General features: G+C 43.9%; 1 protein-coding gene across 4 annotated transcripts in view; it reads right to left on the bottom strand.

The window, feature by feature from the left end:
* Positions 1–23140, bottom strand: part of ACO1 (aconitase 1) — a 533052-nt gene extending 509912 nt beyond the window's left edge. The window contains exon 1 of one of the 4 annotated variants that reach the window (XM_086961481.1): positions 22345–23140. The gene's annotated coding sequence lies outside the window, so the exon portion shown is untranslated. The remainder of the gene's footprint in view (positions 1–22344) is intronic. The other 3 variants (XM_086961482.1, XM_086961478.1, XM_086961479.1) reach the window with 3 other exon arrangements.
* Between the last annotated feature and the right edge of the window lie 2047 nt (positions 23141–25187).

The following is a 25187-nucleotide window of genomic DNA, read 5'->3' as shown; positions in this document are numbered from 1 at the left end:
TAACAGGATGTATAGGTGTATCACTACATATGATGAGTGAGTAGATGTATGAGTGACTATTTAGAACTGTTGGTGAATGAGTTGATGTGTATATAGATGGCGGAATTACTGAATTGGTTGTAACTGGTATGGGTATCTCCATGTTTTTGAAAATGTTAGTTTCTATTTTTGAATATGTGTTTCAAGGGTTACATTGCACTGAAAGGAGGTCTGTCACTGTCACAAGGATGGTGTCATCAGTGATGTCATGAGCAATGTCACTGACCATGTCATGAGTGATGTAATATGTGACGTCATCAGCAGTGCATTGCAGGCGCGCAAGTTATAGTGAGTCCAACTAGCTATAACGTGGGAATTTCAATGGTTTTATGTCAGTAAAATTTCCAGGTAACTAACTGGTGTGAAACCTATGTTTTTTCATAGGTTTTTTAAATGCTAATTCCTTTCTATATCGAGTTTGTAACCTACGATTTTTTTTTAAATTTGCTGTCGTGTGAGTATTAATTAGTATTATTTTTTTTTATAATATTTTTTTAATCATTTTTTCTTGGGGCGCTCTGGGTCCGCGCACCGGTAAGCTCTCCGGAAAGCGCACCCAGAGCGCTACTTGCGTTCGTGTAAAAAAATATGAATGAAAAGTAAAAAATAACGCAAGACATTTAGTACCATACATATAAAAGCAGTTTTTTTTAATAAGGAAATGAAAATAATTTTGCATTTCCGTGAAACTATCAAAACGTCACTTAGGCGCGCCGCGTAAGCGCCCCCGGAAGCGCCTACGTTCGCGCCGCGTATGCGCCCCCGGAAGCGCCTACGTTCGCGCCGCGTATGCGCCTTAAGAAGCACTCCGGTCAGCGCGTCGTCATGTGACCTTAAAATAACACTTTTTATTGGTTGCTAAGTTTTTTTTTTTACAAAGAATGAAATCCCCACCCATTTCCTTCACTTCTTCTTTCACTTTTGTGACTGAAAGACCTGCCTATTTGCTCTTGCATCTTTCTTGGATAATCATGGCTGCCAGACCATCCAGCAGTGAAGATGAACCTGAATTCATTGATGAAGAGCCTCCTCAGCCGAAGGTCAAAGAGCATTTCATCTGGAAAAAAATGTCCATACCCGATGACCAGAAGGAGGTCAATGCTCCAAAAGTGAAGTGCAGGATCTGTCACACAGTCCTGTCACGGGGTGACCCCAATAAGAAATATTCTTTTGGGAACTCCACAATGCTTCGCCATGTGGAGAGGAAGCACTCCCAGAATTTTGCCCGGGAAAGTGTCAGGGCTCTGGCACAAGAGGTTCCCAGTGATGGGGACTCTACATCAACTGAAGGAGCAACTACTTCAGTGAGGGGGCGATCGCAAGAGCTGGTTCCAAACATTCAGCCTGCATTCAACAAAGGCGTCCTGAAATGCAGATCCTGTGACCAGCTACTTACCTTTGGGGAGCAAAGTGTTCTGCTCATGGTTCGAGCATTGGAGAACCATTGCTGCCGTTCCCAGCCCTAATTTATTTTTATTTTTTTGCTCCTGTTGAGCAGTTTCCATTCCCTGTTTTTGTTCTAAAAAAAAAAAGAAAAAAAAAAAGAAAAAAAAAAGTTATTTTCAGAACTACCTCCAATTCTCATCAAAGAGCTATATTGTTAAAAAAATGAAAAAGAGTAAGTGAAGTGGAGTGCATTGATAATGGAAAGGAAAATGAGTAGGAAAGATTAGAAAGGTATGAGAGGAGAAAGGAAGTGAAGTAGGGGGACTGAAAGAAGGTGAGTGTTGGGAAGGGAATTAAGGAGAAGGAGAGTGAACATGGGGAATGTGGATATTCAAAGAAAATGTTGAAAAGGAACGGGGTGTGGAAGGGTAAGAAAATATGCATTGCAGGAGTTGCATCATTTTTGTGACACACTCCAGCAATGCATCACTTTTGCGCTTACAGATACGTCTGAAATACTGACGTATCTGTAAGTACTTCCAACATAATACGTCATATTTAATATGACGCATGACTAGAAGACTGAAGGCCTCATTTATGAGGCCATGCGTCACTTTAACGCCACCGGTGCGTCACTTTTTGTGACGCACCAGTGCTGTAAAAAATGCACCTTATTCAGTCATATTTACAAAGTGACGCATCTAGGTAGATGTGTCACTTTGTAAGCCTGTGCGCCACATTATACCTACGTCAGGTGTAATGTATGCAAAAGGGACATATTGGCGCAAGTAAGGGTCGTAGAGGTGACACAGTGAAATCTATGAGATATCACTGCGTCACTTTTATGACGCTGTTGCGTCCAAATCTTACGCCTGTTTCACAGCAGGCGTAAGACTGATGCAGGCCCTTTCACATGGGGCCTGGCCCCATGTGAAAGGATGCATTGCTGGAGTTGCATCATTTTTGTGACACACTCCAGCAATGCATCACTTTTGCGCTTACAAAAACGTCTGAAATACTGACGTATCTGTAAGTACTTGTGACATAATACGTCATATATTTAATATGACGCACGAGTAGAAGACTGAAGGTCTCATTTATAAGGCCATGCGTCACTTTTACGCCACTGGTACGTCACTTTTTGTGACGCATCAGCAGCGTAAAACATGCACCTTATTGAGTTATATTTACAAAGTGACGCATCTAGGTATATGCGTCACTTTGTAAACCCCTACGCCACATTATACCTACGTCAGGTGTAATGTATGCAAAAGGGGCGTATTGACGCAAGAAAGGGTCGTAGAGATGACGCAGTGAATAAACTGGGTTTTCCCCATGCTACGCTCCCCGGTCCGCTCCCCGGTGCGCGTACCGGGCGCTCCCCCGCGCAAATCAATAAAATAATTTTTTTTGCCCCGCGGGCCCTTTTATAGCCCCCACATCAAACCTAGAGGGTATGGGGGGGGGGGGGCCTACTCTGCCCCCTTATGGTCATTTCCCCCTTTGTTTTTGCCACCTCTTGTGTCTCGATCTTACCGAGACACAAGATGGCGGCCGCTCCGGACTGTTTCGAATGTTTACAGACACCCGAGAGCCAATCAGCTTTCCGCGCGCAAGTCGCGTAGCACGCCCGGTGTGCGCCTATAGATATATATATAGGTTTTTTAACCTAAATTACTCAAAAACCACTGGAGCACATATCTTAAGACATCGCAAAGGCACATCGGGCTACCAGTCCCTACAATTTTGCCAAGTTTTGTGGAAATCCATTCAGCCGTTCGGGCTAAAAGTGAGTTTGACCGCCCTATGGAAATTAACACGAAGAAAACACGTTTTGGGACCCCCTTTTATCTCGGGCCCCCGCTTGACGAATCCCCCCCCACATTTTCAGGGAAGGAGCGGAGCGGGCCACCTTCTTTGAGAAATTCGCGAAGATTCGTCCACCGGCGCCAAAGTTATTCCCAATAGAATGTTGCGGATTTCCTATGAATAGTAGATCCTAACTACAACTACCTACTGGCGACCGCCAGTAGGAGATATATATATATATATATATGTTCTAAAATTATGGAACTGAACTTTACATCTGAGGCCCAATGGAGGGTTGTACACTGTGTCCTGATGAACTATTTAAATTGGACAGCAACCCACTGGAGGGTATAATTACGCGGAAATGCACCACAAATCCGAGAATGCCATGTGAAAAAGGAACGGACAGAGGCAGGCCCACCGGAGGCCTAATTAAGCAAAAACGCATTTTTAAGGGAAATTGTGGGATCGCAGATTTAGCTGTACTTTCAACTGCTTTTGAGAAAGAAGCGTGAAGCTTTGAAACGCGTTAGGCAGCAGGAAGGAAAAGATCAAATCAAAATGTCGGTTTGTACAAAAAGAATGTTGGTATCAACTTTCTGGGAGTGGGTCCTCAATCCTTAAGCAATGTTTGGAGAGAATATATATTTCTCTCTCTCTCTCTACACATACACACACACACACACACACACACACACACACACACACACACCCACCACCACCCCCATCGTCTTGGGATGGATGTAGAGGAAGGATGGATTAGCCTGCTTGAATGCCTTGACTAAAGCCGCGATTGATCAACTCGCTCCCCTAAAAACCTTACTGGTAAGCCATGGCAAGTCCAAGCAGCTTTGTTTACAACTGAATTACGCAATGGAAAAGGCCACTGTAAAAATCTTGAGAGGCATAGCACAAGTGACAAAGAAAAGTATAGAACATCTCTCGCTCAGTACTATAAAAACATAAAAATAGCCCGAAAATATTTTATTGCCCAGCAGTTCACCCTGGTAGGGAATGCCCCAAAAGCTCTTTTCCAGATCCTTAAATCTTTCATGAATCCCAAAGCGTGTGATCTGGAAGAACCCCTATCTCAAGCTCTTTGCGATACTATAGCAGAATACTTTGAGCAGAAAATTGACCTTATTTACAATACGATCATTTCAGGTGGTAACACGAAGTGAGTCATGGCCTATGACCACCTTTCCTGCAAGAAGGGGAAGCCCTTGACAAGCTTTCCCCCCTGACTTGGCGAGGAAGTATGAACCTTATTACACACTGTGAAATCAGGTCCCCCTCTCAATGTCTTGCAAGCCAAAATCTCCCCCTGTCTCACCAAACCACTGTCTGCCCCTATTTGCTCCATGCTGAACGCGTCACTAAAGGAAGGGCATATACCTTCAGAATAGAAGGTAGCACAGGTCACCCCATTACGGAAAAACACCAAGGCCTCCATGAAAGATCTCTGGAATTTACGACCAGTATCCCTCCTACCGCTTCTGAGCAAAATCTTGTAAAAGCACATTAATAAACATCTGTCAGCTCACATCCAAGCGTCAGGCAGCCTGGATGTGTTGCAATCAGGCTTTAGGCCTAAACATTGCACTGAGACAGCTCTAGTGCCGGTCACAGACATCATCAGGCTAGCACTAGACAGAAAGCAATCCAGTCTAGTGGTGTGGTTAGATCTCTTGGCGGCATTTGAAATGGTCGACCACCAGATTTTGCTCAGGAGACTAGAGGAATTTGAGATAAAGGGAGAGGCCTTGCGGTGGATGACTAGTTTCCTCTCTGATCGTTCCCTGACAGTTAACCAGGGACCTTATCGATCTAAGATAAAGAAGCTGACCAAGGGAGTGCCTAAGGGCTCTTGCCTGCGCCCCACCCTATTTAATATCTATGTCGCTCCTTTGGCCGATCTTCTGTGGACATATGGCTTCATGCCAATATCATATGCGGATGATACCCAGCTTACCATCTCTTTCGACAAATACTCAGCGACGGCCCAGACCACCTTCTCTTCCGGCATGTTAGCAATATCTCAAAGGATGAGTAACAACTTTCTACAATTAAATGCTGAGACGACAGATCATGCTCTTCAGAGAGGCCGCATTGCTGTGGACACCAGAGTGGTGGCCAGGGGAGCTGGGTCTCTCCCGCCCCAAAGACATCAGTAAAAAACGTAGGGGGTTCGCATGGAGCAGACCTTGAACATGAAGGAGCAGTTGGGCCATACAGTGAGCTCCTGCTTTCATGTGTGGAGTCTGCTGAGACTAGTATTTCCTTTCCTTCCAGACTCTTCACAGAAGACTCTTATCCAGATGCTAGTTCTGAGTCGACTGGACTACTGTAATGCCCTGCTGGTCTCAGCCAACGAGGCCTCACTGGACCGCTTACAGGTAGTCCAAAATACAGCAGTTAGCTGGTATTAAACACCCCTTACAGATCACCCTCTATTCCGCTGCCTCAGCAGCTGCACTGGCTTCCGGTGCGCAAACTAATAAAATTCAAGGTTTGCTGCATTGTGCATAAGGCGGTGTTTGATAATGGTCCAGAAAAGGGGGTGGTGATAAACAGAGTGTCTGAATTAAGCAGACCACTCTTACCCAGTCCAAAGATCAGGGCTTGATCCATCACCGTTTTTTAGCTCACTGCACCACCCCAGCTCAGAACTTGGCTATATGGGGTCAGACTAATTTGCATATAGCCAGGTTCTGAACTGGGGAGATGCAGTGAGCTAAATAACGGTGATGGATTCAGCCCTGATCTTTGGACTGGGTAAGAGTGGTCTGCTTAATTCAGACACTCTGTTCATCACCACCCCCTTTTCTGAATAGTTTTTGGCCACTACAGGTGTGGCAGGGTATACTCAGAAATGAGTCCCTTGCTCACTGCACCACCAGGATTCAAGCAAGCCGGGCCAACGACGGCTGAAATGCCAGAAACCGGTCCCCGGAAGCTTGTCTCCTTTCCGGTGAAGAATTGGCTTGGTAGTTTGGTCTGCCCTGTTCCCATGAGGCACTGGGTCAGACTACTTTGCATATAGCCAGGTTCTGAACTGGGGTGATGCAGTGAGCTAAATAACGGTGATGGATTCAGCCCTGATCTCTTGCCTGGGTAAGAGTGGTCTGCTTAATTCAGACACTCTGTTCATCACCACCCCCTTTTCTGAATTGATAATGGTCCAGCCTACCATGTGGAGAAATGTTACCAATACACGCCCCTTAGGGATATGCGATCCGGTTCCAAATCCCTCCTTAAAGTTCCCCGGATTTACAAGTCAATGACAGGTGGGAAATCTTGTACCTAGCTCCCCGGTACTGGAATTTGCTCCCTATTACACTGAGGCAATGTCCGGACCATCTTCAGTTCAGAAATCCCCTTAAAAAATGTGTTCTAGACTCCTCCCATATTGCCAGCACTCTCACATCTGTCCACGAGGGCAGAGATACCCCTTCGGGGGCGATTCAGGCGCTATATAAACTTAATTAAAAATAATACTAATAATATGTAAATCTCGCTCATATATATGAGAGAGATGTGTAAATGTGTGTGTGTGTGTGTGTGTGTGTGATATATATATATATATATATATATCACACACACACACATTTACACATCTCTCTCATACATATATATATATATACACACACACACACACACACACACAATATATGCATGCACACAAAAACACACACACATCTCCACTACCCTCTAAAGTGGGTCTATTTCACACCCACAAAGAGCATGCTGTTTCAACCCGTGACCCCTTGAGGCACACCTGCAGGTAAGAGGAGTGCCTTTACTCCTTCTCAAGCCGACAGTAGGCCATCCGTAAGACTGAGTCTTTGACTCGTGACAGTGCACTGGCCCCTAAAATCCCTATTGCATCCTATGGCGCTACTAATAAAGTGAGTCATCGTCACTTACAGTAAACAACAAGCGGCCATAAGAAAAATACTTAGGAGAGATTGGGATTTGCTGTTAAAAGATCCAGTCATTGGCGAGGATTTAATTAAGAGCAATCATACCCCGCAAATGACATTTAGTAAAGCTAGATCTATGGGCAATTGCTTGGACAAATGTAATCCAGAAATCAGGCCACCCTCCAATTGGCTGTCTAAACAAAAAGGTTTTTTCAAATGCTTTACTTGTAAAGCTTGTAAACATGCAAAAAACGTTAAGGACTATACCACCCCTTTCTTGCCCCAACCAGTAAAAATTAAACGACGTATAACATGTAAAACGGAATACGTGGTTTATGTTTTGGAGTGCCCTTGTACACTCCGTTACATCGGCAGCACAAAATTACCCATTCACATGAGGATTCTACAACACCTCCGGGCGATCAATAATAAAGATCAATCATATCCCGTTGCACGGCATTTTGAAGCTAAACATGGCAGTGATAACACTCTTCTTTGGTATTATGCCATTGACTGCATACCGCCGTCACGCAAGGGTGGGGACAGAGACCGTGCCTTACGATTACTAGAGACCAAGTATATTCTGGAGCTTAACTCCAAGTCTCCTACAGGCTTAAACACCACGGAGGATTTATATACTTGTATATGAATCAATGTACCTTATACTGTGTGGAGATGGTTCTCTTTACTTTTGATGAAACCTGCGACTGCGATATAGAGTATATATATCTTTTTTTTTACACAACTATGCCAAATGGGAGTTACAAATTATCTAATGAAGTCCAACTTGATATATTGCCATTTATCTTTTTCTAACTCATCAGTTAAATTCCATCTATACGTCGTACTATGATTTGAATGTATAATCTTGCGTCCTTTTGGAATGAAATATTGTATTTGTTTTTAACAACACATCTCACTTATCAGCATTTTTTCCACACAGTGGTGTTCATATGTTTGGATCTTTATTGATTCATATTGGGTTCACTTATCACTTATTTACTCTATATATCACGCTATTTTGTGCCTTTGACACTTAGGCAGTTGATATAATCGATCATAACATTTTTTGGGTTTGGTTGCCTATCCGAAGTGCTTGCCCACTTGGGCCTTATTTTCTCAGCAGCAATTTACAGACTGTATTTAAGCGCTTAAATCATGTGGCTACTGGAGAATTTCAGTATTTATATAGTTAAAACTTTTTAGAGAAAATTAAAGAGTTTTTTTTACTTTATTTAGAATACATATTTAAATTATGTATTAAGTTTTGTACATTAATGAAATTTTTACATTGGAATTTTAGCTTTGTACACTTCTTTGTAACCACTTTCTGCTAATATGCAGTATGTTTCATCTACATTGTAATATATAGTCTGTTTTCCAGCTCTATATGTGTGATTACACAGATGCTTTGTATTTGCGAACTTTGCACTTTAAATTTAGCGCCTGCCCATGAGTAACGCGTCATGTGATCAAGGTCCAGGTCGGACCGAAACGCGTCATGGGATGCAGGGCAGAAAACTGAATAAATGAAAAAGCACAAAGAAATTGGGTCCGCGTGTCTATCCGAGTCAGTGTTGCTTCTTTGGATTCCTGGTGGATAGAGTACATATATATATATATATATATATATATATATATATATTCGAAAAAGGTTGCCCTTGAGAGAGAACCCACACGCAAATCTTCTTAATCCTTTTTATTGGACTCCGCCTGCTGGTAAACTGCAGCGTGATTACCACTTCAAACAAAGTTCTTAAGCACAGTCTCCAGACGCATTTCAAGGACCCCAGTCCTCTTTCTCAATGGTGGTGTGCTGACTGCTGCTAGTTCATTCAAACTTCATTGCACTATACTAATTAAAGTCCTGCCCTGTGTGGGCGTGGCTCCTGGCATCTTGGGACTTGTAGTGCAGGTGAGTGAATAGAACACCAGCAGGTAATTCACAAGTGTTCACGCTGCAGTTTACCAGCAGGCGGAGTCCAATAAAAAGGATTAAGAAGATTTGCGTGTGGGTTCTCTCTCAAGGGCAACCTTTTTCGAATTTATATTTGTGGCTGGTCCGGTCACGGGAGGATCCCGCTGCCTGGAAGGCAGACCAGTGCTGTTCTAAGGAGAAAAAGCACGAAATGGATGCAAATATTCCAGTGCTTCGTCGAAAAGCAAGGTAAAAGGCTGAGTTGTGAAGACCCCTTCCACCCACTGGGGCAACACTTGTGAATTACCTGCTGGTGTTCTATTCACTCACCTGCACTACAAGTCCCAAGATGCCAGGAGCCACGCCCACACAGGGCAGGACTTTAATTAGTATAGTGCAATGAAGTTTGAATGAACTAGCAGCAGTCAGCACACCACCATTGAGAAAGAGGACTGGGGTCCTTGAAACGCGTCTGGAGACTGTGCTTAAGAACTTTGTATGAAGTGGTAATCACACTGCAGTTTACCAGCATGCGGAGTCCAATAAAAAGGATTAAGAAGATTTGCGTGTGGGTTCTCTCTCAAGGGCAACCTTTTTCGAATTTATATATAGAGAGAAAGATACATGTGTAAATATATATATATATATATATATATATATATATATATATATATATATGAGATATATGCATGCACACAAACACAAACACACACACACACACACATAGACCCACTTTAGAGGGTAGTGGAGATGTGTGTATTTCACACCCACAAAGAGCATGCGGTTTCAACCCATGACCCCTTGAGGCACACCTGCAGGTAAGAGGAGTGTCTTTACTCCTTCTCAAGCCGACAGTAACCCAAGTCTGACTGGTTGCAAAATAAACCTGTTACTTAGTAATTTCAGTTAACATGCACTGGGCCATTTGGACTCTGATCCTGTTAGCTCCATGTGCCACATTGCTCACAGAAAACCAGTTTTTGCTTGCTGAAGCCTGTAAAAGATCCTTCCTTCTCCTCTATGCTAACTTTGCTTTTTTTGTTGATCTTTCCCTCTACGTCCCTTTGTCTCTCATCACACCCTTGTGATCCCACATGCTCCCACCTCACTCACCCACCACTGAATAACTGGGCCCCTTTCTTTGCTCTTGCGCTCAGCAGCTGGTTTATTTCTGGTATTTTCCTCCTGCTCACTATGCCCCATTTCCTTTCCCCTCAGAGGCTCCTGTTGACTGCCAGAATTTGCCGATCAGCTCAATAGCTATGTACTCTGCAGACTACAATCAAAGGGCCTTTAAAGCTAAGTTTTCTGTGACAAACTGTGCTTCAGTTAGTTATAAATGCGGGGATAGGGAATTATATCGCCTGACGCCAGAACCAAGTGGATTTTCCAGGGGGACAAGAAGTTTTAAAGGGTAGTTCGTCCGATCTACAACAAGACATTAAATCAAGCTAAGAAGGAATCGGTTGAGGCTCTGTGGTGCTCACAGCAAATCGTGGTAGCTTTAACAATTCCTATAACTGTCGGACATCAGTAACAGCCTTGGGTTAGCTGGGAGAAACCCAGGCCCACCCCCAGGAAAGGGATTTTATTTTCCATTGGTGAAAAAAAACCTTGGTGTGGCTCTAGTGCTATTCGCTGTAGGACTTGGGATTGATGCAGAAATACAATGTCTCCCGCCTTTCCGCTTAATCTGACCAATGTGTATTCTGGTACCAGAAAGCCACGGAATTTCTGCAAAGGGAGCGTAAAAACCCGACTCTCTTGAGTGTGAGGTAAAAGGCAGGAGACAGAGAAACAAACAGAGGCTCATCCCTGCCCCGTGAATACTTAATGTTTTCCATCCCTATTGTGTGAATGAATGAATGAAAATATTTATAGAGCGCACTACTGCCGAGGCGTCTTGGCGCTAGAGAAAATGAGCCTGCCACGATGCAATCAAGGGATTGTTGTGGAGTAAAAAGCCAGGTTTTAATTTCCTTCCGGAACAGCATTCTGTTAGTTTCTTTTCTCAAATGAACAGGAATTGAATTCCATAATCTAGAAGCGAGAAGGGGAAAAACGTTTTACTCCCAATCTTGCTTTCTTTATCTTGATGAGTTTTACCAACCCAAGCGTGGACGATCTTAAATCACACATAGGTGTGTACCGGGAATACAAGGACTGCACATCCTCTGCCCCACCGCCAACCAGGGCTTTATGAGCCAGGCAGAGTGATTTAAACTCAATGCGCCGTCGTACAGGGAGCCAGTGAAGTTGTTTTAAGGCGAGTGAGGTAGGGTGATGTTTAGGTAAATTAAGTAGAACTCTGGCTGCGGCATTTTGAATTGATTGCAGTTTGGCTAGTTGTCTTACACCAACTTCCTAATACAAAGCATTGCCATAGTCCATTCTCGAAAGAATTGTGGCGATTATCACAGTTTTCCTCAAAATGAGAGGAATAAACAGAAGAATCTTTTTCAGACGTTTAAGCATAATAAAATAAGGCTGATGATAATTGGTTGATCTGGGCAGCCCAGTCCAATTCTTTATCAAACATAAAACCAAGATGTCTGGCTTTGTTTAGTGGTACAAAAGGGGGTGGTAATGGACGGAGCATCTGAACCAATCAAACACTCACACCCAGTCAAGAGATCTGGGTTTAATCCAGCACCGTTCTTTAGCCCACTCTGGCACCCCAGTTCAGACATGGCTATATGCAAATCAGTCTGACCCTGTGCCTCATGGGAACAGTCCAGCCCGAACTGCCAAGCCATGCCTTCCCTGGACCGGAAACAAGCTTCCGAGGACCGTTTTCTGGCATTCCAGCCGTCTTCAGTCCGGCTTGCTTGAATACAGTGGCAAAGTGAGCAAGGGACTCACGTCTGAGCATACCCTGCCACACTTACAGCGGCCAAAAGCGGTACAAAAGGGGGTGGAGGGAGCATCTGAACCAATCAAACACTCACACAAAGTCAAGAGATCTGGGTTTAATCCATCACCGTTATTTAGCCCACTCTGCCACCCCAGTGATGGATTAAACCCAGATCTTTTGACTGGGTGTGAGTGTTTGATTGATTCAGATGCTCTGTCCATCACCACCCCCTTTTGTACCGCTTTTGGCCGCCATAAGCGTGGCAGGGTATGCTCAGACGTGAGTCCCTTGCTCACTTTGCCACTGGATTCAAGTAAGCCGGGCTGAAGACGGCTGGAATGCCAGAAACCGGTCCTCGGAAGCTTGTTTCCGGTCCAGGGAAGGCATGGCTTGGCAGTTCGGGCTGGACTGTTCCCATGAGGCACAGGGTCAGACTGATTTGCATATAGCCATGTCTGAACTGGGGTGGCAGAGTGGGCTAAAGAACGGTGATGGATTAAACCCAGATCTCTTGACTTTGTGTGAGTGTTTGATTGATTCAGATGCTCCGTCCATCACCACCCCCTATTGTATGGCTTTGTTTAGTGGCACTGGGCAAGCCCCTGCTGAAGATGACCACCAGTGCTGACCCCAAATGGCGGCTTTATGACCAAACTCTAAAACCTTTGTTTTCTCAGTGTTCAATTTTATAAAGTTAGCGTTCATCCAGGTCATCAAAGCTGAGACGCAGTTAGAGAATTCCACTGCCATGACATCCTCTGCCTGGGTTACCGATACTATCAGTTGGGTGTCATCGGCTTATGACACCAGCGAGAAGCCAAGACTCTTTATTAATTTTGCCAATGGGGCAACATAGATGTTGAAGAGTGGGGGATAATGCAGAGGCCAGAGGGATGCCTCCCAGTAGCAAGAATTTCCTCCGACTGAAGTCCTTCCCAATGGATAATTTGTTTTCTGGATGACCGAAACGAGGACAGTAGGGCTAGAGCTGTGCCCAAAATGCCAATGTACTGAAGCCTTTGGATTAACACCAGATGATTCACGGTATCAAAGGCTGCTGTTAAATCTAACAGGACCAGAATAGCCCTTCCCCCCTGAATCCATGACCTTACGTGTTTCTTCTACTGCCATAAGCAGTGCTGTTTCTGTAGAATGGTTTGCGCGGAAGCCATGTTGGGTGTTATCCAGGATGTTACAAGTTTCTAAAATGGATGTTACCTCCACATTCACGGCCTTCTCTAACACTTTAGCAGGAAGCGGTAGGCAGGAGATGGGACGATTGTTTTTTTCGTCTAGTGGGTCGAGTTTTGGTTTCTTTAGAAGGGGGCGAATACAGGCCTTTACCCACTGCAAAGGATAAACTCCGGAGAAAAGGATGGTGTTTAGTACAGGGGTCAAGACAGAACTAATTTCTTCTGGGGCCAGATGTAATATGGACGGTGGATACGGGTCCAAAGGTGAGCCAGATTTAATTTGAAGCAACAGATGGACTACTTTTTCTTCTACCAGAGTTGAGAATTGGGATAAGCCATGTTCCCCGACCCTGCGTGTAGACTGCACTGGATCATTTCCCTTAGAGTCTTCGGCTACACTGGAAAATTCATTGTATACCTTCTGAACCTTCTTCTGAAAGAATAAGGCTAATTTGTGTACAAAATTTTGTTTGGGATGAAAGTTACATCCCGAGGACATTTCATTAGTGCTGTGATCGCTTGATATAATTCCTTGGGGACATTAAGAGCTTCTTGAATTTTAAGCGTAAAGAAAGCAGTTTTGGCCTGGATAATAGCTTTCTTATATTCATCAAGCGCTGCACAGTAAGCCTGCTTCTGTGCGGCGTCATATTTTGCTCTCCAAGCACGCTCTTTTTTGTCAGCATTTGATTTTTGCTGCTTTAAGGTCCTCGGAGTACCATGGGGACAAGACCTTTTTTGTCTCAGCTTTTTGGATCCGGTCATGACTTTGCTCCTAATATACCAATGCTTTATGTCCGGTCCATTTTAGGGAAATGGGGGGGGGCTTTCCTGCCTGTGTGTGTCAGAACACTAGACATCTGGATACCCATGGAGCTCAGAGCAGTCCCTCAATAGCTGACAGCCCTCCAAGTTCTCCCCAAGTGCAGTACTTCTTCCCTGCATTAGAACCCAGGACACACTTGCTTCACTACTGTTCAGTAGGCCATAACATTTGTTCAATGGCAAACAAACAAAAAAAAAAAAAAGACTGTAGGATTACACACTCTGGTCTGCCCAGAAGCACTGAATGATATGCTGTAATCATTTCCATAGCACTCATAAGTGCAGCCCTAATGAATGATCAGTATAGACCGGTCTCTAAAAGATGAAGCCTATGATTATTACTTTTTTTACTCATTTATTGAGGTCCTTGCCCAGCTTCATAATACAGTTTCCTGTCAGCTGCATATCTATTTTAAAATCAGATGTAAACCCCTCTACCAGATTGCTGCAAGCAAGGTGTCACCTTGAGCAGCTTCACCATGTCTTTCCAAGTGGCGACCCTAGAGGACTATCAGCAAATAATCTGGTAATAGAAGCTCGCTTTGATAATATCTTTCTTCAGAATAAGTGGATGATTTTGACTGAAACATAGTTTACAATTTCATTTCATACTTTTATAACCCTTCTACCTGAACAGGACACACTTTTCAAGCTTATGAACTGCAAAGTAGGCCACAATAGAACTGAACACAAACTGCAAAGACTGCATTCTTTTGTGCAACAAGTTATAGGCTAGAAGATGCTGCAGGGTTAGATACGCAAGACCAATTTAAGTAAAAGAATGCACCTATCTCTTTCCCGGGACTTGATTTCCCAACACACGGCAAGGAGAGTCAGAAACACTGGAGCTGGATTATCGGCCGTAGGATGACTGGTTTTGGTCAGTGCGTCAGCTGGGGAGTTGGCTTCCTTAGGAACTTGCTGTGGCGAACTGCGTCGTGCAAGTAGGAAGTCTAACTGCACCGAACCACACCGTGCTTTGCCATAGCAAGTGAAGGTATATGTATATTTACCTTGAAGGTGTTTAAAAATGCCAGTATTGACGTAAGAGTCGGGCATTTGAACGTCATGAACGAACCTCTAAGGAATAGATGTTCATGCATAATAATTCGTTTTTTTACAGAAATCAATATTCAAGCAAGGGGCTGTCCCTAAAGGCTTAAGAGTCTGGTTTTCCAAGAAATCGTTGTGACGTAGATGAAAGGTTTTAAGTAGCCATGCCTGTATTTGGGTAGCATGGGCTATGCCTAAATAAGGACTGGATTTATATTCCTATATAAGGGCAAGGTAAATTATACCTATATAAGGGCATAAATCAGGAAATGCATACGGAATCTAAATCGATACACAACAGTGTCCTGCTGCGGTGCACTACGGATGTGTTACAAAGGTAACTTCCTTACTGAATAATTCCTCTTGCATTGGTCTCATGATATATTTGATGAGAATAATGATAATCATTCAATTGTTTGTCTGCACTCTTTGTGGGTTTTTATTTGTATAAGTGTCAATTCATAGCATCACAAAGTGCCAGGTCTTCCTACCCCACTGCATTTCAGGCCTCTACTGGTTCTTTATTTATTTGTCCGACAAAGGGCTAAAAGAGGCCTGAAATGTAATAATTGAATAAATAAAAAAACTAGGAAAGTGTCTTTGTACATCACCAGTAGTGCACCATGGGAGGACACAGCCCCTTATCGGGGAAAATGTACACATATTTACTACTCCTGACAGTACATATCTTTACTCCCCTCATTCGAACACACATCCGTTTTATCACTAAATCCTCCCACTACCCTCTACCATCTCCAAGTACTGTCTGTACTATCTCCCTCAACCCGAATAGCCTAACGGCTAGAGCAGTCGGCCTCGAAGCTGGGGAACCGGGTAAAGTTTGTGCTATATAAAAAGAAAAATCCTTTCATAACCTTCCCCTACACAACCCCTCGCTTCTTGCCGTCCAAAGTACAGGATATCACTCTTTCGACACTCCTCTATAGCAATAAACCTACCTCTTACACCTACTCACTCAACAACTAAACATTCTAACCCTAGTGTATCACCCTTCACACACTCCTTTAACATACAACCCTACCCCCACCTCTAAAACCTCCACACCACTAGGTTCAAACCCTACCATCCAGTCACTACACCAATAACACACAATAGTAACCAACCAAAACAAACCCACACAACCTTTCTCCATAAAACAATTAAGATATTCCCAAACTCCCATCCCAAAACCCCAACATGCATCTACTATGCACCTAATGCCAATACAAATAATACACATTCTCACCCATCTCTACCTCACGGTTTCCATGCAAAAAAAAAAAAAACACCAACCACTAGTCCAAAAACAAGCAATATGACTAACTTACCCACCTATCATCCATCACACAGTTTAGTGCCATAAAACAAGACCCTCGTGTTGCACCACTACCTCTCACTCATACCTCGTCCACCTTCAACTCTTTTGGAACTTTTTTACTCTGTTCAAGTCCATACAAGGTAAAAAGTCAAGTAATGAAAATAAAAAACACAGAAGTAATATCAAATGCATTAACCAGTAACAGAGTTTGTTGATTTATTATATGGTTTATGTTTAGTGTTCCCATCGGGAATATACAAGATTTGCCCCGATGAAGACTTTCCTGTAAGACAATTGTCCACATGTTGATGAAGGTCAATATGCGACGGCTTACCAAGAATGTTGAGGAGTGTAATTGACCGTTTAGGGGCCAATCCCCACATGGTGAAACAATATAAAGTCACAGTGGGTATGAATCACATTAAACTCCATCTTGGGACTGCATATTGTGCTACTAAAAAAGTTACAAGCTGTATTCTGTATGACAGAGCTGCCCCGATTTTGCTTGATCTCTCAGCAGCCTTTGATACAGTTCATCATGGACTTCTGCTTCATCGTATGGACACATTTGGAGTGTCTGGATCTGCCTGGAAGCTGCCCAAATCTTTTCTTACTAATCAAGAGCAACTGGTGCATCTTGGAGACCTTGCCTCACCCTCCTTTTCTCTTCTGTGCACGGTCCCACAGGGGTCCTCACTCAGCCCAAGCTCTTTAATCTCTATGTCACTCCTTTGGCAGATCTGATTTATTCCTTTGGTTTTGCCTTATCATATGAGGATGACACAAATTGTCATTTCACTATCCCAGGAGCAAAACAAATACTTGTGGCCGCAAAATTTTGTGACTGCATGAGGGCAGTTAGTATGTGGATGTCATCAAACTGCCTTAAACTGAACTCCACCAGAACGGAGGTATTACTGTTTAGAGCTAAACCCTCATTCTGATGCCCCTTTAAAGTTGGTCCTCTTCCATTGACGGCTAAATCAGTTGGATATCTTGGAGCTATTCTTAATACAGAGCCGTCATACACTAATCAGGTCAATTCTGTCACTTTCGCAGCTTTCCATACCCTCAAAACATCATAAGAGTCTATCCTTCATTCCTTCTCACCTGCAGAAAACTCCTTGGTCTCCTTGAAACTTGACTACGGCAATGGTCTTTACTTAAACATGCGCGAACAAGTTCTAATTAAGTTACAGACCGTGCAGAATGCAGCTGCCGGGGTTCTCTGCAAACTTCCAAAATATTATTTTTACTCAGCGACCCAGCAGCTTCAGAGGGGGAGAGGCATGATTTGCGCATGCTCACACTGCTCACTTGTGGAGAAGTTACGGCATAGTAAACAAAAACCTGTTGTACACTAAATAAAGAAAGTACAGAAAATAGATGTCTCAATGGACATTTAAAAGTTCAAGTTTCCACCGTTGAAGAAAAAGGGGACGACCAGTATTTCGGCTCCTCTTTTATTGCTTATGAATGGCCAGCTAGTCGTGTTCAATCAGAATTAGGGTATTTAGTGCGGTGGTTTGACTTCTGTAATGAATAGCTAGGAATGGTATAGGCGTCCACTTGGTCAATCATGGGGAGTGTGGAAGCTCCTCAGTATTGGATTCCCCGTATTGTGGGGAAAAGCCGGCAGTACGAGTGCTCCTGTGGAATGGTTCCGGGAACACATATGTATTTATATCTTACACGTATCAATAAATAGTGAACAGAGACCCACTCAACCTTCTCGGAGCCCAGGCGATGAAAGGTCGGGTGTGAAACCACCTAACACCGAAACAACTTTCAATCACAATATATGTGAAGAAAACACACTTTCCCAGTCCTACTGTGAATGCTCACGCTATGTGTTGCAAGTACCAAAAGATGACACCTCGAACAGTTGAATACATTTATTTGCAACAGCCTGGAGAGACGTGATCTTTTCCTGCCATCCAAGTTCCAACTGTCAAAAGTAGAATACCAGTCTCTCTAGGACAGCAAAAGAACACCGCCAGGGTTCCATTTTCTATTACATTAAAGGAACCGCATTACTACACTATGCAATAGCAAAAGGTCCCAACACGCTTTGGCATGCACATGGATCACGGTCAAAAAAAATTAAGCCACTCAAACAATTTAAGGTGCTCATAACAGTGGTGGACATAAAAACTTTTTTTTTTTTTTTTAAAACAGGAGTACAAAGTATTGGTGGGTACAAACCATTTGGATGCCATCTTGGAAAATATTTACACAAAAACATGCATAATGCCACAAATGTGATGCTTCGAATCTTCAAGTGTAAGAATAAATGGCTCAAATTCAGGGAAACACCACATCATATTGAACGATGACAATGTCAGCACAATAAAGAAAATATCCTGGACAACATAATGATCAGATAAGCTTGTGGTCTGTAAATATCTGAACAATGCCTGCACGTTTGGTCCAAAGTACATTCCCAAACCAATAATGCCCAAGTGAGTGACATCACAGCATTCAATGAGAACAGGAATTGTTAAAAGATGATCCGATCAATAAGAGGAATCCCTAATTAGATAAAAACATGACATGGTGAAAAATACAAAATGCCTCTACCAGCATTTCCGGTCATCCATGATCACCTAAATGCTGGAATTGTGCGGCACATGGCTACTCTGATGGAAGTGTTTAGGTATATCCACCAAAAAAAAAAAAAGATTAATCTACTGCAGAAATAGAGCACAAAGCAGAGATGGCACGGCTGAATAGTGTAGTATACGCTGAATATTGGGCCCCTGCAGGCACAGAGTGGTGTGGGTCCAAACAAACTGACTGATTAGCTACAGGATCATGCTCCAGTAGCCCAGCTCCAGAATGAGCATAGAAAAACTCCAAAAACAAAGGGAATATGCAACCAATAATAGCTGAATTAATTAGGTATACCACCATAATTTATATCTAAACAAAAGCACAATATTCAACCCCAAGAAAACATTAGATAGTGCTTCAACTAGGATTGACAGAGTGAAGAGAGATACGCTGTTGAACAACAATAAATCCTCTGGCAGTATTGGCGACACCAACACTAGCATTAGATTTGTCCCTAATTCCAACATTATGGCTAGAAAAGTCAGATTAATCCTACAAAGACAGTGGCAAATGCTCGGAAGGGATGAGATGGTGGCCAGAAGTATTAGTGAGTATCCCAATATTACATTCTGGAGAAACTGCTAACTTAAAGACACTCTTGAGTGAGAACATCAGGACTAATGAAAACAGGACGATTCCCTCTGATCTGAAGGTGGGGTTTTTCAATAGCAGCAAATGCAAAGCCTACAGGAATAGCAAGAATATTATAACTTTCAGAGTATCCGATGGCACCCAGCAACATACTATTTCAAAGATTCAGGTCTGTAATTCAGGCATCACAGTCTATGGTTTTGTACATAAGGAGAATTATACATACAGTTTAAGGGCAGATACTGGAGCATATGCATTCGATTAAAATCGAAATGACAGCAGGGCTCCAAAAATCCACTTGCTATGGTGAGTCAGATTTTATCAGGGCAAGCTATTTTTAAGGTCTACTGGCCAATTCTGGCAGAGAGCTTGAGCTGGCAAAGCAAGGGTGGTCTGTTCATTTAGAAAGTTAATGAGTAATAAAGACGCCTTTAAATCGTGCCACATTGCTGTGCGTTCAAAAGTCAGAGGTCAAATGTCAGCTTATGTCTTCTTACAAATTGCTGATTATTTTATTGTGGAGATTTGGCGATTTCTTTTTGCGTCTACCAAGATAGAGGATTTTGTAAAGTGAACTGCGACAACCACGCTGATGCGCAGGTAGTATGAAATTAAAGGCTGCAGGGTGACCTTTTTTCCTAACAAAACATTTAAATAGCTTGTATATATACACTGTTCAAACATTTCAAAATATATCAGTAGTTAGGAAAGCAAATTTTTTATAATTGTTAAGCACGATGGAAACAAAGATTTTAATAGCATCAAACTACATCAGAACACTAATTGGTGATGAGCAAATAGTATATATGTGCGGAAACCTGATTTTCATACATTATAATTTGTACAATATAATTTTATCAGTAAAACTTCATGTCAGTGGAAAGGTTTGTGGCAATGCTTTAGTAGTATATTTATTAAAAGTTAAAGTTTTTAAACATGAACTGAGATTTATTATTGCCCAGGTGATAACGCTAATAGAGAACTAAGAGGAAAATCAGGTCATGTTTACACTATATGTGAAATAGATTCTTATTAGACATCGTGAACAAATTGAAGTCAAATAAATCAAACGAGAGATATAGATACACACACACGAAGGTTCTCTCATATGTCATTATGATGAAATTGGTGACTCACTTAAATAAAGTATTTGCCTATGATCACACAATTCTAGACAGAGTTGGTAAAGCACATTACAGTTAAGTCGGGTTAGTCAATAGATCTGCAGGTCCATTCATATTTTTCGAAGCCTGTAGAGTCATTATCCAATAACCCCACTTAAATCGAGTACATGGAAACAATGACGCTTTATTCAAATTCTCATTATCCAATAACCAGACACTATATATATATATATATATATATACATATATATACATACATACACACACACACACACACACACACGCACACACACAGACATAAATACACACATAACTAAACACAAACATACGAGTAGGTCTATGGGTTTATGCATCAGTTAATATGGATATACATACATGCAGAATGTTTTTTTAATAGATTTGTTTAACAGCTAAGTAAATGTATGCACAAACATGTGTACGTCAGGCCATGTAAATATTATATGTATGTAAATATGGATATATTATATATAGGTTCATGTCTTGAATAGAGATGTGACTAACTAGAATATTTATGTTTCTGCATATTTTAGATATTACATAAATGTTTATATTACTTATTTTTAAAAAGTTATAAATTTACAAATTTCACCTCTACCTTTCCCTCCACTCTCCGAATCACCCCAAATATTTCCATTCACTTTGGACTCCCAAACATGCTTTCAAACGGATTCATCCCACTAAAAAGTAAACGTCCACCACTCCCAATAACATGTCACATATTCCCTTTGCTAATCCACTTCAATTAATCTATCTTGATTCATAACACAAGAGTAAATGTCGGAGAACTCAAAAGCACAAACATAAACTTAACACAGCTAATCGTTCTAGTAGAAGGAGGCATATATTACTAACCTACCACATATTTACCTCTAACCTTGGGTTCAGAGTCCTTGCCGTAAAGTGCTTCAACGCCTTCTCAGGAGTAGTAAGAGGTATAAAAATGTACACTCCGTGTTGCATACTCTACCATTCACAATTTGATTAAGAGATTTTATTTTAAAACTTATTCAAAGCTAGAGGCAAGATAAGACGTGATTTGCATTTTCAAAGCTGATATGACATGAATGTAAAAACTCGTTCATTTCTGAGACTTACTAAACTTGATTCCACAGTACACATTACATGGCCTTTATTCGCTATTAGAAGTGATTCAAAAGACTCAAAATACTCAAAGATCCAAGAGAAATAATACCAGCGGTTTGAAAAAAAAGGAAGCTCATGCAAACACTGATCTCATATGATCACATACCACGCAAGATGCAAAAAAAGGTACGACTTGGTTGTTTAAACAATGGGTAGTATTATTAAGGGTACACATTCCATTAAGGGGGCACATTCACATTTCATGTGAACGGTAAAAAACTCGGGTTGCAATGCATAGATTTGAAGCCGAAGGTAAACAGATCCCTGCTGCACATTTTCAACCTACAGAGCTAATCTTATTACGGGGCAAGCAGGGAAGGAGATATTATCTGGCTAATGCAGTAGGGGCCCATGACTCATCTGCCAGAAATCGCAACGTCTCCACTGCTAACACGTCTAGTCCAAAAGGAGGTGCGGAAATTCAATCCGCCAAGACCATAACGTGAGAGGCCAACCCACCAAAAAAAACACGACATAGACCCTAATGTATCTAACACTTCCCACCTTGCTCAGCTGACATGCTATTGTACCTACCAGACGCACCTGCAGCTGTTGGGGTGAATGCCGTTCAGTTAAAGGTGACAATTTGGTGCAGTTTGGAGTCACTAGCAGTTACGGTGATCTCCTGTCCGCTGCTTACACAGGCCAGCCCTGAATTCAGCCTAATGCCCACTGTCCGTTGTTGATCTTTTAACGGATGTCATTTGTCGATACTTTCAGCACTTCCGGGTCGTATAACAACCGATTACCCCAGCTGAAAATCGCTGGCTGTGGAGGGTCTGGTAACGTGAAAGGTGACCTAGGATTGGATCATTGGAGGCATCTCAGCCAGTCCAAATGCGCAGCACAGTATTCCGAAGTGATGATTGGCTGCGAAAGCTCATGCTTCTGTCCTGCTAGTCCTCCGACAATAGGCGAGTGCGGCAGAGTTTGGAGGGGGTGGGCGGGGCTTGGCCGCGATGACAGTCTTGTCTCCTCCCGGGTAGTCCGGGGTGCTGCTGTTCCGGAGGATGAGTGGTGGAAAGGGATGGGTTGCGGAGAGACGCGGCAGCTTGGAAGCCCGGAGCAAGGCTGACCCCAAGCGGTCAGAGCGGGCAATGGCTGGTCACAGTCATGGGATCCTGGCCATGGGTGACAAGATGAAGGGTGAATGAGTCGGTCTATGTGTTCCCGACTTGCGTTGAATATCATAAGCGGCAATCCGGAGGTCGACTGGATACGGGGGGGGGGCGTTCTGAGGTATATGTAGGATATGCAACGGTCTAAGTGGAGTGCATTATTAAAACTATGGGAACTGTGATCCTGAGAGTAGGAGTGAGGGCGGGGCCAAGGAGCCATGGGCGTAGTCAAAGTAATTCCTGAAAATACCATATACTCTATCCCGTCATCAACAGACATCGGTAAGCCCGACTCCTTAGAACGCTGGGCCGCCTCAATAATTTTTGTGAGAGGACCCACAATATCTAGGAGTTTATCCTGACAGGCTTTCCATGACCTATCAATACCCTTTTTGGGATCCTCTTTCTCCATTGCTGCCTCGGCAAGATAAGTCACGCTCTTATTATCTTTGTCGTGGCAGTTTTTTAGGTCTCGCCTGTTGTCGATGCGCATGCGCATCGAGCAAAGCGAGACTATTGCGAGTTATCCACACTTTATCTGCACTGCAAGGAATCGTGGCGATTCCTTGCAGTGCCCGTGAGTTTTAAGGTCAATGCGCATGCGCATTAAGCTTATGCGCATGCGCATTGACCTTAAAAGTCACGGGCGCGTGCACGTCCGTCTCCTAACAACACACACACACCCTCCCCCCCGCTCCGCCCCCTCCCGCAGTGTCGCATTTCTCTTTCTCCTCCCCCTCCCCTCTCTCCCCTCCGTCTCGTTTCACACACACCCTCTCCCCCGCTCCCCCCCCTCCCCGCCAACACCGCCTCGCGAGCTCGTCATTCCAAACCCGCCCTCCCCCGCCTGACCCCGAGCCTAGTTTATCCTCTTGTTCCCATTCCCTTCATCTCTGTCACTTTCTCTCTGTTGTATATGCGTTTCTCTTCATGGGAAGCCACTGTCCCCCTCATCGCATGTCACTCTCTCCTCTGAGATGCTTCCTCTCCCGGTCTTTTTCCCCTCTCTCGCTATTGTTTGTTTCCCTGTGTGGTGTCATCCTCCCTCTCTGCCCCCTCCCTTCCTTTTCGTTGTGTATCTGTTTCTACTGCGGTTTCAGCCTCACATCCCGCCCTGGCTCAGATGTCTCTCTCTGCAGCTGGCTCGCAGGCCCTGCTGGTGCCTGACCTCCTTCCGTGCCTGGGAGCAGCCCAGCCCCGCTGGCTCCAGGGGGAGATTCCAGTCTGATGGCTCAGGGCGGGCCACACCAGCAGTGTGTGCTTCTGCCTGCCCTTCCCAGAAGAGGCGAGCCCTGGCTCCCACGCGGCCTGACGCTCTCCCTTCGACACCCTAAGCCATGACTGTCGGCCACATGCACACCTACATTCAGACCCTACAATCACAGCACTAACACCGACCCCTCTGCCCCCCCCCCCCCCCCGGCACTCACGCCCAGCATTCATCTCCCTGCAACCTACCAACCACACATATCCTTGCTCATTTCTCCTCCCCCCTCCCCTCTCTTCCGTGTCGCACCTCTCCCCTCTCCGCCCCCTCCCCGCTCCGCCCCCTCCCCTTCCCTCCGTGTCGCATTTTTCACTCTTGAATCCTTCCTCCCCTCCTATCGCTCCTTCAATCCAAACACCCCCCTTCCTCATCGGCTTTCTTTTATCCCTGAGAGAATACTTTTAAATAGGCCCCTGCTGGGCATTTTTCCCATTCCCTTCATCTCTGTCACTTTCTCTCTGTTGTATATGCGTTTCTCTTCATGGGAAGCCACTGTCCCCCTCATCGCATGTCACTCTCTCCTCTGAGATGCTTCCTCTCCCGGTCTTTTTCCCCTCTCTCGCTATTGTTTGTTTCCCTGTGTGGTGTCATCCTCCCTCTCTGCCCCCTCCCTTCCTTTTCGTTGTGTATCTGTTTCTACTGCGGTTTCAGCCTCACATCCCGCCCTGGCTCAGATGTCTCTCTCTGCAGCTGGCTCGCAGGCCCTGCTGGTGCCTGACCTCCTTCCGTGCCTGGGAGCAGCCCAGCCCCGCTGGCTCCAGGGGGAGATTCCAGTCTGATGGCTCAGGGCGGGCCGCTCCTGCGGCTCTGGAGAGACACCAGCAGTGTGTGCTTCTGCCTGCCCTTCCCAGAAGAGGCGAGCCCTGGCTCCCACGCGGCCTGACGCTCTCCCTTCGACACCCTAAGCCATGACTGTCGGCCACATGCACACCTACATTCAGACCCTACAATCAAAGCACTAACACCGACCCCTCTGCCCCCCCCCCCCCGGC

The sequence above is a fragment of the Lissotriton vulgaris genome, chromosome 3_1 (assembly GCF_964263255.1).
Source record: "Lissotriton vulgaris chromosome 3_1, aLisVul1.2, whole genome shotgun sequence".
Classification (NCBI taxonomy): Eukaryota; Metazoa; Chordata; class Amphibia; order Caudata; family Salamandridae; genus Lissotriton; species Lissotriton vulgaris.
This window is presented reverse-complemented; position numbering and strand designations above follow the sequence as displayed.